At 34.2% G+C, this 13,637-nt stretch overlaps 1 protein-coding gene across 2 annotated transcripts in view; it reads right to left on the reverse strand.

Annotated features, from left to right (window-relative positions):
* Positions 1-13,637, reverse strand: part of LOC108732038 (netrin-1) — a 214,536-nt gene that overhangs the window by 141,703 nt on the left and 59,196 nt on the right. The gene's annotated exons all lie outside the window — the stretch shown is intronic.

Consider the following 13,637-nt stretch of genomic DNA (forward strand, 5'->3'; position numbering starts at 1 on the left):
TCTCATTTCGTTAGCTAGCGGCGCTTCATTATTGCCGGTAATAAATCAGTCATTCCTGTCGAATCGAGCGTCATCGAATTTCGATTGCCGCCGATCAACTACCTGCTTCTTCCAATTTTATTAGACGCCACAGGCTAACATCCTTTTTCCACCGGCATAATTTTCTGAACAAACGAAAAACTTTTTAATAAGAGAATAAACTACCGATAGAGAATTCATAAATGTTTTATGTCTTGTTTTATTTTAGAATACTTTTTATTGAAAATAAATAATTAACAAATTATTTCAAGAAAGTATTTAAAATCTATCTTATATTATATCTAATTAAATATTATTAAAAGATAGATTAAACATAATTTTTTTGCCAATAAAAATATTCGTCACATACAGATAACAGTATAATTAATTGCAGAATTGGTATCATAATTGTTAATATCTTCGTCACGTTACGAATTATCCATAATTGGTGTTTGTATTAAAGTACATAATACGCATCTCATAAATAATAATGTCCTATTCATATTAAATAAATCTATCCCCCATAAATTATTTTGCATAAATCGATAATTTGCGCACTCATCTGTTTCTCACAGAACATCTCGTCGCGTATTTTTTCCGTGTTTTTTAAATTGCGATCGAGAGAAGGACACTTTAACACGGCTCGCTATGGTATCGAATAAAAAAATGACGGCTGTCAATAATTCCTATTGCTTTTATTTAACGAATCGCTGAAATTTGCGCAGAATTTATGCTACAGATTCTTTCGCGGAACACGTGCTCCATATACGCGTGATAGCGAACATCATATTAGGTATCGCGATCGTGTATAGGCGTGTTTGTATTAGTAAACACAAACCACGAGTAACGTATGATGCCTGTAAATTTATCGAAGCGTTTGCGTCGTAAATTTTCAGAGTAAACGCGGTCCATCATCTCGATCTGGCTTGCACGCAAATGCGCGGGCGCTTATGGTCGCAATTCGCACCTACCAATTGGATGGAAACTCGAGAGACAAACTGCCTCGACTGCAATCAAGGTATGTGCTCCTGCCATCAAATAATGTATTTACTACTTTGTAATGTCGTTATTAATCCCTGCTACAGGTGTTGATTTTATAATAATTGACTGCATACATCAAGAATTATTATTATATCACGCGGAAACAAAATGTGTTTTCATGAAATCGTCAAATTATAATTTGTCGTTTATTTAAGAATTTAAAGAATTTATCACGCAGAAATATAGGAATTTATGAATTTAAAATTGTTTAAAAATTCAAAGATATATAAGTATATTTCAAAGTCTGGCAATTAATGCAACATTTTAATAGCATAGTTGTTTGAAACTCTATAAATTTACTTAATCAAATATAAATTATGAACATTTTCCACAAAAATCAACTCAATATTTTTCATTATTATTTATATATATTTTCTATCAAAAGTAAATTAATTGATCTTTAAATTATTTGACGATAAATTTACGGGCGTCGTTAAAGGTAAATTAATTTAAATTCTAATCGCGCTATTCATGATTCATTAGAAATACATTTTATGATTACAATAGACACACATGACATTTTCGGAAACGTGAAACATGCAATGAAAAATATTTTACAATGAAAATTAATTCATTCGCATTGTATTCATAAATCGTTGGTGAAATTCACTTCTCTTCACTGAATTAATTTGGGCGCGGCCGGGAAACTTTCGACGGGTAACTTTTAGCTGTATAAGAAGCATAAACCACGAGATGGAAGCGAGACGTAAAATCTGTTTGCATTATATCATCTCGGAGGTAGGTATGGGTCCGATCGGGTTGTTATGAGTTTTGCGAGCCCTTCTCCTACGTAAACGACTGGTCGTTACCGAGTAGTTACGCTCGAGTGTGTTGGCCGCGTTTACACAGTAAATATATCAGTGAATTTACGATGCGCCCTGATCCCTAATGGCCTCACAAACAAATCTTCGTCGGGGAATGCGCTTTCGTTCTCATCATACGATGATGGCGCGTATTCAAGTCTCATCTCCGAATGTCGGGTGATGCCAGATTACGGCAAATGATCGAGTAACATCGAACGGAAGCTCATCTCTCATTCGGTCGACACGGGATCGAACATTTCCATTGCTTGGATCTGGTTTTCGATTGAGCGCAGTGGGATATTTCATCTGTGCAGACGATGCGGAAAATTCGGAAAGCGATTTCGGACGGCTGAGCGAAACAAGAGTGCGTTTTAATTGGACGAATTCGGATATATATATATATATATATATCAGCAAATTTAAATGCAAACTAATTGACCCATCTACCGTCCACGACAATCGTACGTGAGTGACAATGATTTATCGCATTGTATTTTTTTTGCAGTACCTATGAACGAGCACAGGAAACCATGTGTATGTACACCGATTTGTTTGAATCTGAAGGCTCGAGGTAGAGAAAAAAAACGTACACCTTTTCGTAGCAAAAAAAATGTAAATATTGTAGTTAGTGATTATAGGTTAAATTTTATTCGTGACATATAACTAAATAAAACGATTTTACACAACCAAACTGAAACGGATTCTCAAATATTGTCGTAATGGATTGATTTCGTTTAGATAATTAAATTTATTCTGTTAATAACTTTTACACATTCGGTTTCTGAAAATGATTGTTTAAAAATATCCTTCCAGTTTATTTAAAATTATATATAATACGTAATAATATTTTTTGCTCGCGGATAATCTATACGTAATATTATTAATATTTGTAACAATATATCTCCTATGAAAATATAAGGATGCTAATATTAGTGTTATCGTATTTTAATTATATTTAGAAAATATATTCATAAATTTATTAAAATACGATACATTAATATTACACTGAGAAAAAAGTATCTTAATTTAAAAAAAATATTTCTTTGCTCGTATTCAAACAAATTATTACTTTGGATCAATGAAAATTTCTTTAAAATTAAGATATTTTTTACTTTAAAAAACACATTTTAATTTTAAAGAAATTTTCATTGATCCAAAGTAATAATTTGTTTGAAAATACGAGAAATATTTTTTTTAAATTAAGATATTTTTTCTCAGTGTAGGATCTTTATACACATATCTCGTATATCGTTTAAACTTAAAACTTAACACTTATAAAATGACTCTTCTCCCCAACAAAGGATTAGACTGTTGCAAAATTAAGATATATGTGATAGAAGCATTTGTATTGTATCCAGAACCTCCCTGCATCCTGTATACCTCCCCGGAACGAATCGTGAAAGTGCATTAAAATCTCGAAATCGCCACTCGTTTCATTTCGTCCATTTCCTACGGTCGATGCGTCTGATTCCTCCTCAGCGAAATACGTTGCTCGTTACGCCTACTTTTATTTGTATACAACACCGAGCGGATACGAGGCGTCGATATATATTTTTTTTTAATTTCATTCGCTCCGCTCCACGATAGCGGTGGCAGCGCGAGAAGGCCGGGAAGCGGAAAAAGGAGCTACAAGCGCAAAGCCGAAGCAGCATTAGCTTTTAGCACGCTGGTGGTGCGGGAGGGAGAAATAAAAAGCGGTAAAAAAGCGCGATGCAGCGGCAAGAGGGAGGAGGCGTAGAAGGAGGCGAAAAATCATTTGAAAATTACCATCGCGCGGCCATTAGCCCGGACGGCGTCCTGAATTTTTTACCTAGAGGTTTTACCAGGCGACAGCTCGGTCCACCCGCTAGTAAAAAGCGTATCCGCACGGTCTCCTTTGCTTCTCGCTGTGTCTTTTATGAAACGACTAGTTCACGATTAATCTTCAATAAGAGTCGCGATTTTCACGGCATTTAACACTTTTTCAAAGAGAAAGACATTTCTGCCTCATTGATATTAATAAAGGAAGTATTAATATAACAATCAATGACAGTTTTTGTATACAACTGTTGTACAACTGAAGAGATTTTTGAAGATTTTTAAAGACAAGACGTGCATTGCGTGTTAATATTTATATGTTATATTTGTATATATGGAGAGTTAATTTTTTCCAATAATTAATTATATTAACTCTTAGTGTCATGAGAGATTTTACTAATTGTCGTAAAATATAATTAAAGAATAAGATATAAATCTCACATTAAAATTTTATCAAATTTTTGAAAAATATTTATAAATAGAATAGAATTTATAAATAGAAAAAATTTAAATTAAATTAAATTAAATTAAATACTGAAACATGAGGCATTTTTCTTACTTTAGTTTCTATTAATATCCAGTAGTTCTCAGATACTTTGTAAAGTTACATCTGATAGACGCTTTGAGCATCAGATTAACATACGCGGCATTTTATCTTCCGTTATTCGAACATCGATCATACGATGTCGAACACGATTTTTCACTGCGTCGAATCGCGGTTATCGCTTTGGGACATACGACGATAGAGATAAAGAGCCATTTCATTTATATAGTCTCTCATAATGATCTGTTAGTTTGGACGTGAAAGGCGCGAGGAAGAATTTTTTTTTCCCTAAACACGATAGCGACACGAGTGCAATGAACGAAAACACTTAAGGGCTATAATCAAGATCGTAAATATCTTCACTACTCGCATAGTTTCTTTTTCTGACGTAAGATTGAGAAATTTTGCTTTAGCATCATATGGCCCTTTATCGCTGTCTCAGACCTTTAAGAATTTTTTTCATCATATAAGCGAGTATGGAAGCCAGAGATTACGAGACGAGATATACAGGGTGACGGATGGATCTCTCTCTTCGTCTGATAGCTTTTTTTCGATTAGATACATCGGAGGCGAACGATTAACTGCGACCCGATCAATTGAACGGTTAAATCATCTATGCTGTCCCTAAATATAAACGTTCTGAAGTTTAAAGCAATTGTTTGATAAAAATATTAAAGCCGGAAAAGTTGAAAACCATGTTTGTAAAAGAATACAAAATTATTATATTATCATTATGCATGTATTTTAATTGAATTATTGATTAAAAAAAACTTAAAAAATTTTAGTGATATAGATATTATTTGATCACTATTACTAGATTCTACACGCATATAGTCAAGATCTACACCTGGTGCTTCCATTAATAAATTGACACATACAGTTTTTGTGTAAGCACGTTGCTTTCCAGTCGATCAAATCTATCAATAACGAAACAACGTTTATGCGCTTTAGGGATGGCTGACAGTCCGGAAGAGCCCTGGTAATACCTGCTATCCATCTGCAGGCTGTGTCCCCTTCCTGGACTGCGAATCGACCCATTGTTGCCCTCGAATAACAGGCTTAATCTCCCCACAATTTCTCGAATCGTCCCTTTTGCGTCTCTCCCAGTCACCCTCCCCCCCTCTGTCTCACTCATACATATTATATATACATGACATTCTTTTCTCTCTCTCTCTCTCTCTCTCTCTCTCTCTCTCTTTCTCTCTTTTACCTCTATCCCCTACCTCACATACTAGCATACGTCACATGTATCCACGTGCGCTTGCTCGCATAAAATAATATACACAATGCATCGGGAATCGATGCTCAAATTACGAGAGCAGGCGCGAGAGCGCTCGTCCAGAAAATTGCAGCTTATTTTCGCCGGATCATCGTGGATGGGGGGGGGCATTCGTTGCCGTCCTGTGTTCGAGCGTTTCGACACGGGCTCTACGGCCCCTGACGAATCACTAAACTCTTCCTCCCTCTCTCGACACCGCAAGCATCCAGAATACGATCAAGGTTTTCCTGTTCTTCTGCCTGTCTGTCCCTATCCTTTCTTACCGCTCTTAACACCGTGCGTTTTGCGCGACAGGCAATGAATTTGTACCGTGACATTGGAAAATCGCTTTTATTTCAGTTTGGAAAACTGTCGAATTGTGTGATAGTCGATGTTGGTGATGTTAGCAATGTGTCGCTTCGTATCCTGCAGGGGTGACTAATTATGAACCGCAGCCATTTGGGTTTAACGAACCGAGCAACGGTCACAAACTCAATACGCTGCAGGCACTCGTATATATGTTTACACATCGTAGATATATATACACATATATATGTTACACGATTTTGAAAGAGTAAAAATGATACAAAATTTTATTTAATAATAAAAAAATAAAAACTAAATCCTTAGTGAGAGAGAGAGAGAGAGAGAGAGAGAGAGAGAGAGAGAGAGAGAACTAAATATGAAGCAAGTTGATAAATATCAAAGCTCATTTTTTATGTATATTTCTTTATTTTAAAAGTTGTTTCCTAGGTTTTCTTGTTGTTCAGGATATTAATTATGTATTATAATTTTTTCCCTTGTTTATGTATATATATACATATATAAATACATAAAAATTTGCACCTTTTACATTTTCGCCCTTGAAGAAAAAGTTACACGATCGATAGCTAGAAGTCTAACACATTAATGTATAAAATTCAACAAAAAAAGCTTTATTAAGTATATAGTCTATAAGAAATTTAGAGAGAGAGAGAAAATAGAACTCATCAATGCGATGCGTCTGGCATTACGTTTGTGGCATTACGTTTGACAAAGAAGGAATAATACCGCTTTTCAATAAATAACCGATGAATCAAATTTTCAGTGTAACAAAAAACCGCCGTCTCGATTTTCCATCGTATTTTTTTTCGAAATGCTAATATAGAATGTTCGCTAATATACATAGATGCTAATTTCGATGTCCCATCGCAGCGTGATTATTAGGACCGTTACTACGGCTATATTGCACGACTACTATTAATTTCGAAAAACACCGAAGTCTAAATGGTAGCCTCGCGCTTCCACGCACGACAGATCGAATATAAATCACATCTAGGACGAGCCAAGCCGAAGTTAATGAATCGTGCGTTCCGGTCTTTAGATGCGGCAGCGCGCATATTTAACGGCGATCGCCGTAAGAGACGAAGGCGCGGCTTCTCGTCAGAGAGACGATCCTAATTTGCCCGTTACCTTCGGCCCTACGCTCCGCCGCTGGCATTTCCTCTTCACGCTTGAAAGGCGCGCGCGCCGTCCATTTAGTTTCGCTGACATTCGCGCACCAAGAAAAAGATATACGTATGCGCGGAGTCGCGTTATAGAGACGTCATTAAATACCGCGATATCGACGGTGTTTGCGCGGCGTTTTAACCGCTTGTCCGCAACCAGCTTTCCAGGCCATTGTTTCGCAATGACAGCCCGCTCGTAGCCGGAATCTTTACGGCTACGGGTATTAACGGATATTTCTATGTTTCGATTCGGCCGACCGGAAACGTGGAACTCGATGTGCGTTCGCGACTTGTAACAGCGTCAAAAATGCGCCGGGTACTTTATTGGCCATGTTCGGCGTGGATAAAAGGCGGAGAATAAACGACTGGTCGGCTGGCCGGCGCGGCGTGTCGCGCGATTTTGCGCGTTTAAATAGATTATCGCGAGATACACTGCGGATTTTCTCACGCGACGGCCTCGACGCTTTCAGAAATTTCCATTATACCGTGCACGAATTCATAATGTATCGAAGAAACTTAACTATTGTTCTCAAATTAGTCTCAATCTGCAAAATAACTTTTTACATTCAAAACTTGTGTAATATTACAGCAAGTTTTTTTTATTATAACTGTTAGTAAATTTACGATTATACTTTACTGAAAAAAATCCTGTATTAACAATATTAATCAACAGGCACCTAATTAAAAAGAATTCTTTGTTTCTTTTATGGCAGTATTAATGAAACAAATAATAAATATTTAAAAAAGCAAGAACATGTATTTGTGGTGCATTTGTTTCATTAATCCTGTTATTGGATTAACAAGATTATTTTTAATTAGACTGCTGCTGTGACGTTAATATTGCTATTAATACATCATCTTTTTTCCGTGTATATTTTGTCAAATATAAAATGTGTTTCCTTAATTACATTCCTAATTATAAAAATTCAAGTAAAACTTAATGGTAACTTCAATTGAGTTTGTTTTTCAACTGCAAACTTCATGGATATTTAAATTATGTAGTTCAATATTCCTTTTTATAACGGAATAACTTTCTGATTAACGTCGCGTGTACTTCTTATCACCCACACGAAGAGTACGGATGGCACTAAAGTGCGTAAAAGCCGCTAATTTCGTGACACGATATAAATAGAATTCGCGATTGCTCCACGTCGGAGGCAGGCGTCTGCTTGCTTTTTTTCTTCTTCTTCCGGTATTATTATCTCTCCCATGTCTCTCGCGTGCCATCACAAACATGCACACAAATAAGACCGAACATCACGTGCGTCCACACGTACACGTGTGTGTATGGCCCACCATGGAACATCTCGGATACGACGAAGAAAGAAGGACAATCGTACGTGTAATTCCTTACACGACGATTCGACGCCTCTGTTTCTTCTCGACGCCCACGCGTGCACGCGCTCTTATGCAAGTGGGTTATACATGATGTGTCAGAACGTGCGATACCGCCCGCCGAGGGAACGATTTCTCCGATAGTTGATAATTAGAAAAATCCTTGGGGAGAGACATTTGAAAACCAAATACGTGAAAGCTTTTATATAGTTTCCTGGCGTTGCCGCCGTCTTGTATATGTAAACCGAGTTGTTTGCTCACGTTTTATCTGATAGCGAATTCAGTCACTTGCATTACATTAGATTAGTGCATACTAATAGCTGTTATACATGAAATTAGCAAAGTGAAATGTAAATATTTTTAATTAAATATCCAATAATAATATTGTCGTGATATTTAACGGAATATATTATTTCACGTTTTATTTAAATGTATTAATTTATTGTCAAAGTTATATTATATCACCGTGCATTTAGATACTTAATATACAGTAACCTTTATAATATGATATACAGTAACCTTTATAATATGAACTAATCCAATATAACGCGAGTAACCGAATTCACCATAATTCTATTTTAGTCTTCGACGTAATAAAATTTGAATCGCATAAGATTAGATTGTATACCACATAGATAAGTAGATTTTGTACCGCGGATCAACTACTCGAGCTCCTACGCATCTTCCTTCACTTTCTTCGTGATGTAGAGCAACCTTTCACCTCCGATCCTGTCACCAATAAATACGGTCTACTAAGAATGAATAAATCTTTTAAATTTATGAATGGTATTCTATCGACGCGACGACATGGAATGCGGAAATGTCTGACGAAGCGCATTCATTTTTCACTTCGGGACATTGCAAATCGTGTACGGCATTTTATATTGTTATCTTACGGGCTCTTTCTTTCTTCCCCTTTAATCCTCTTTACCAGACACCGCGCGCGCGTTCCGTGAATTCGCACCGATTAATTCAGTAGCTCGGCTCTCGCTCGTTTAAAGGAAACCCGCGTGAATTCCAGTTCGCAGGTGGCTCTCTTAAAAATACAGGATCGTGCCGGGAATCGTATTTCGCCCTATCGATTTGTTTATCCGCGAAGAGTGTAATCGTGCTCTCTCTCCTTTTTTTTCCCCCGTCGCGTCTCTCGAATCGATGCGATCGCTTCTGGGCCGGGTTGTGATTATACAAACCAGTACATATTTATGCACTCACACGGAATCGAGTACGCACGTGAATGCATCCGAAGGATCTATATGATATTTATGGGAAGAAGCTAACAAGGTTTAAGCTTCCACTCTCAGCTGTCTGACGGTTTACGAATAACTTGGGTAAATAATTAATTGCGCAATGAGAGTAACAGTTCAAGCAGAACAAATCATCATGATAAAAGCTTAAAAAGCGTCATCATGATAATATCAAAAGAGTTTTAAAATAATTACTAAAAGTCATTTTTTAATTACGATTTATTTTAATGGCATTTTGATGTTATGACTTTATATTCTGCTGGGAAAGCCCAGAATAATCGCAAAATGATTTTATTCAGAAATACTCGATAATGCATTGAAATTATATTATGCGTTATCGAGTGTGAAGATAGAAGATAGAAGATTTTTAACAAACGCTAATCTGATAATATCGTTAATATTTCCAAAAAAAAATAATTAGGTAATGTCGGATTACCAAATTTATTCCCTACAAATCGCGTATATGCACGACGAACGTGGATGGAAACATAGTGGAAAAAACTCAATTGTACTCTTGCGCATATATTTTTAACAACTAATAAGAACATCGCACCATATATATCGCCATGTTGCTGCAGTTATTTGAATTAGGCGTTACATTATAAAAATTGATTTTCCACAAGCTTCTTCCCACTTTAATATTAATACTTTTTCTTTTAAAAAGCGATAAAATTGTATACTTCTGAATTTTTCTTTTCGATGATCATTTTTATTTGACAAGTTCTCATTTTGGCCTCTCGAGCTATCACTTCAAAATTACCGCGGTGCAAATATTTAAATAGTTAAATGTTTAAATATTTAACATTAGTTAAATTTTCTTAATTTATTTATTTAAAATAATATAATTTTATTCCTCTCGAAACACAAAAATTTAGCATAAAGTGGCAAATTTGGCATACAATTTTTTGTTGTTCAACTTTATGTTGAATTTAGTATCTTATAAGAAAAATTAATTTGGAACATAAGAAGCAGAAAATTTCTGCTGCAGAATATTCGGCATAAATTTATATTATGAAGAATTAAATATTTCGTTTAACATATAGCCTTGCTACGTGTTTGTGGCGTACAGCACGTTATTGTTTATGTAAAATCGCCAACCTATACCGCGACGATGAAATCACTGTGCTACCTGTTATCATTCGCATGACAACGCTTTATTAAGAAGTACATAGTATGTATAGCGCTCCGGGTTTTTATTTTTCGAAATATGATTACTAATAATTAATATTCAGCAATCCGCATGTGTAATTAACTTTGAGATTAACGATATGTAAGTGTATCGAGATGATAACGATGACGTATTGAAACAAACATCTTGTGTTACTTATTCATTTGAAATAGAATACGTACGCGATAGAATACACGAATTACAAATCACTGTTTTATCACGATTAGTATTATTTCTTTAGTGTTTAGAATGCAACAAATCTCGCATTACATTGTGAATTTAAATATAATTTATCTACTCACTTTTCCCGGATTAAGAATGAAGAATAAGACGCGAATGACATGAATTAAACATTTCAAAAGTTACAAAAAGTCGCAGTGTCAATCTTTTATTAAAAATATTGTGTACATTGAGTTACAAATTAATAATCGTTTATTGTAACACAATTGAAATATCTAAGATATTGTAGATGAATTGTGTATGTAACGAATCAAAGAAATGAAGCAAAAACCGTGCAATAAAGCCTATTCGGAGAATATAACTAAAAATATAATGAATAGATTATTTTACTTTTTTATTTTATAATATCCGTTAATATTTCGACAGTTAGACAATCGGCACGCGACCTTGGTGTTTGTTTTGACGCAGCAGACGGGCTGGCGGCGCGTCATGTTTTTACCAGGGTTGTTATGTTTAAAACATTTGTATTTAAAACAAATGTTTAAAATATGTTTTATACACTGTACTGTTTTAAACAAACATATGTTTTGAACAGATTTTAAACATGTTTAAAACAAGTGTTTAAATCGTGTTTTTTAAAAGGAAAATAAGGAAATACGAATTTTAGGCTAATAATATCTTTATACATTTATATATAATAATATACTTTTTTTTTTATATAATGTAAGCATGAACATATTTATATATATTAAATAACATTGAACCATGAGAATTTCAAACTAAATATTAATGATAAGGCCATTACGGTCTAGCGGGGAACTTGGATGCTTCTAATAATTCTAATATAATTAACATGTGAATTTATATACTGCGAATGTAGATTTTTATGCGTGCCGAAAATCCTTCAGACTTACAACGCAAAACTACCGCAGTAATATCACGAGTTAAATTGACAAACAATCTAACCATTTTTGATGCATATATAACGTCGGTACATAAATTCACACGTTAATTATATTAGAAGTATCCAAGATCCCCGCTAGACCGTAATGGCCTTATCATAAATATTTATATATTTTTAATATATTATATATATATATATACTTTCTTTCTCTGTTAATCTGTTACATAAAAACAAAAATTGAATAAAATTAAAAACCCAAAATCTTGATTTAAAAACTAATTTGGCAATAGTTTATATTTATTTTTGACTTATTCTGAATTTTTAGAATTTAAACTTTTCATAATAGATACCAACTTTGATGCTTTTTCTATTCCTAGTCTATTGCGTACTTTACTGTGTATAAACTATTATATCACCGAATTCACCGATGATTATTAAAACGGTCGAAAGCATTTTAACTATTAACAAAGGGGTCGCTGGAAACACTAAAAACTGTGAAAATCCGGTCACAATCGAAAAATATCTCATTCTTAAGATCTTAAGATGATCTTGAAATTAATTAAAATAAGAATAACCTATAAATATCAGATGTTTTAATAATGTAAATAATTAAATAAATGTAAATAAAATGTAAATAAAATTAAATAAGTAGTTTAACTAAAATTAAACATATTTTAAACAATATTTAAAAAAACATGTTTTAAACTGTTTTAAACATGTTTTAAACATGTTTTTTTTAAATATTGTTTAAAACATGTTTAAAACATTAAAAACATATTTTGAATAAAAAAAACACAATGTTTTGTTCTTTTTAAAAAAAACATGATTTCTATCAACCCTGGTTTTTACGCGCGGTCACTGTGTAGTCATTCACATACCGAGGTCTGTACAGACAGGTAGCTGTGTCGCTTCGGGTGTCTACATTTCTTTTTGGAATGCAATCGAGACAAGCGTTAGATAATACGAAACGTCGTACTTTATAAATGCTTACAATATACGATTACTAGCTCGCGCGGTTAGTTATTCATAAATAGATTGAGATGACTATCATGTATCACGGAACAGATATTTCGATACGATATATCGTTTACGATTCATTCATTTGGAATCAAAACGCGACTGAAAACGGTATGTAATTATTTCGTGATAATTACTTTTATTTAACGATAATTATTTTTATTCAACATTCTTTCGTTTGTACATAACTCTCGACTATACTTTGTACGATATCACGCAAGTCATAAAAAAGTAATGTTAATAAATACCTTTATGCAAATACCTTTATGCAAATACCGCAATTCATGCGATTTCTACTTTCATAATTAATATAGTTTGTGTAATACATAATTTAATTTTTAGTTTTCGTGCATCTTTCGTGATATGATCAATGCGTCTGTATAAAAAATTGATCGCAACTTTGAAATTACTTGTCGACAATGCTAATAAGTCGGTAATAAAAGAAATATTTCTCTTCTTTGTTAATCTCTGGCCGATTCGATTGATACTCCCTAATCATATCTTACATATATTATAAAATTTAACTCTTCTATGTACTCCGAATTTATTCGCAGTGGTGATTGGTATTAATTTTTGAAAGTTAAATGATAATTGCATTGACAGTAACATAGATAATTGTATATTACATTTTTCAGATTATATCTTCCCTCTCACGGATACGACCTTGACGTGGTGGGAGGGCTCAGTACCCCGAGGATATACACGAAAAGAACGGTTTTTCTTAAGTATCTAAAAATTTTCGGATCTATCTGAACGATATATCTAGATAAATTTTTAGATATTGAGTAAAATCGTTCTTTTGGTGTAAAAATCCAATGACGGGGAAGCTAACGTATCCTCG

This window comes from Mycetomoellerius zeteki, unplaced genomic scaffold (genome assembly GCF_001594055.1).
Source record: "Mycetomoellerius zeteki isolate Tzet28-1 unplaced genomic scaffold, Tzet1.0 scaffold102, whole genome shotgun sequence".
NCBI classification, from domain to species: domain Eukaryota; kingdom Metazoa; phylum Arthropoda; class Insecta; order Hymenoptera; family Formicidae; genus Mycetomoellerius; species Mycetomoellerius zeteki.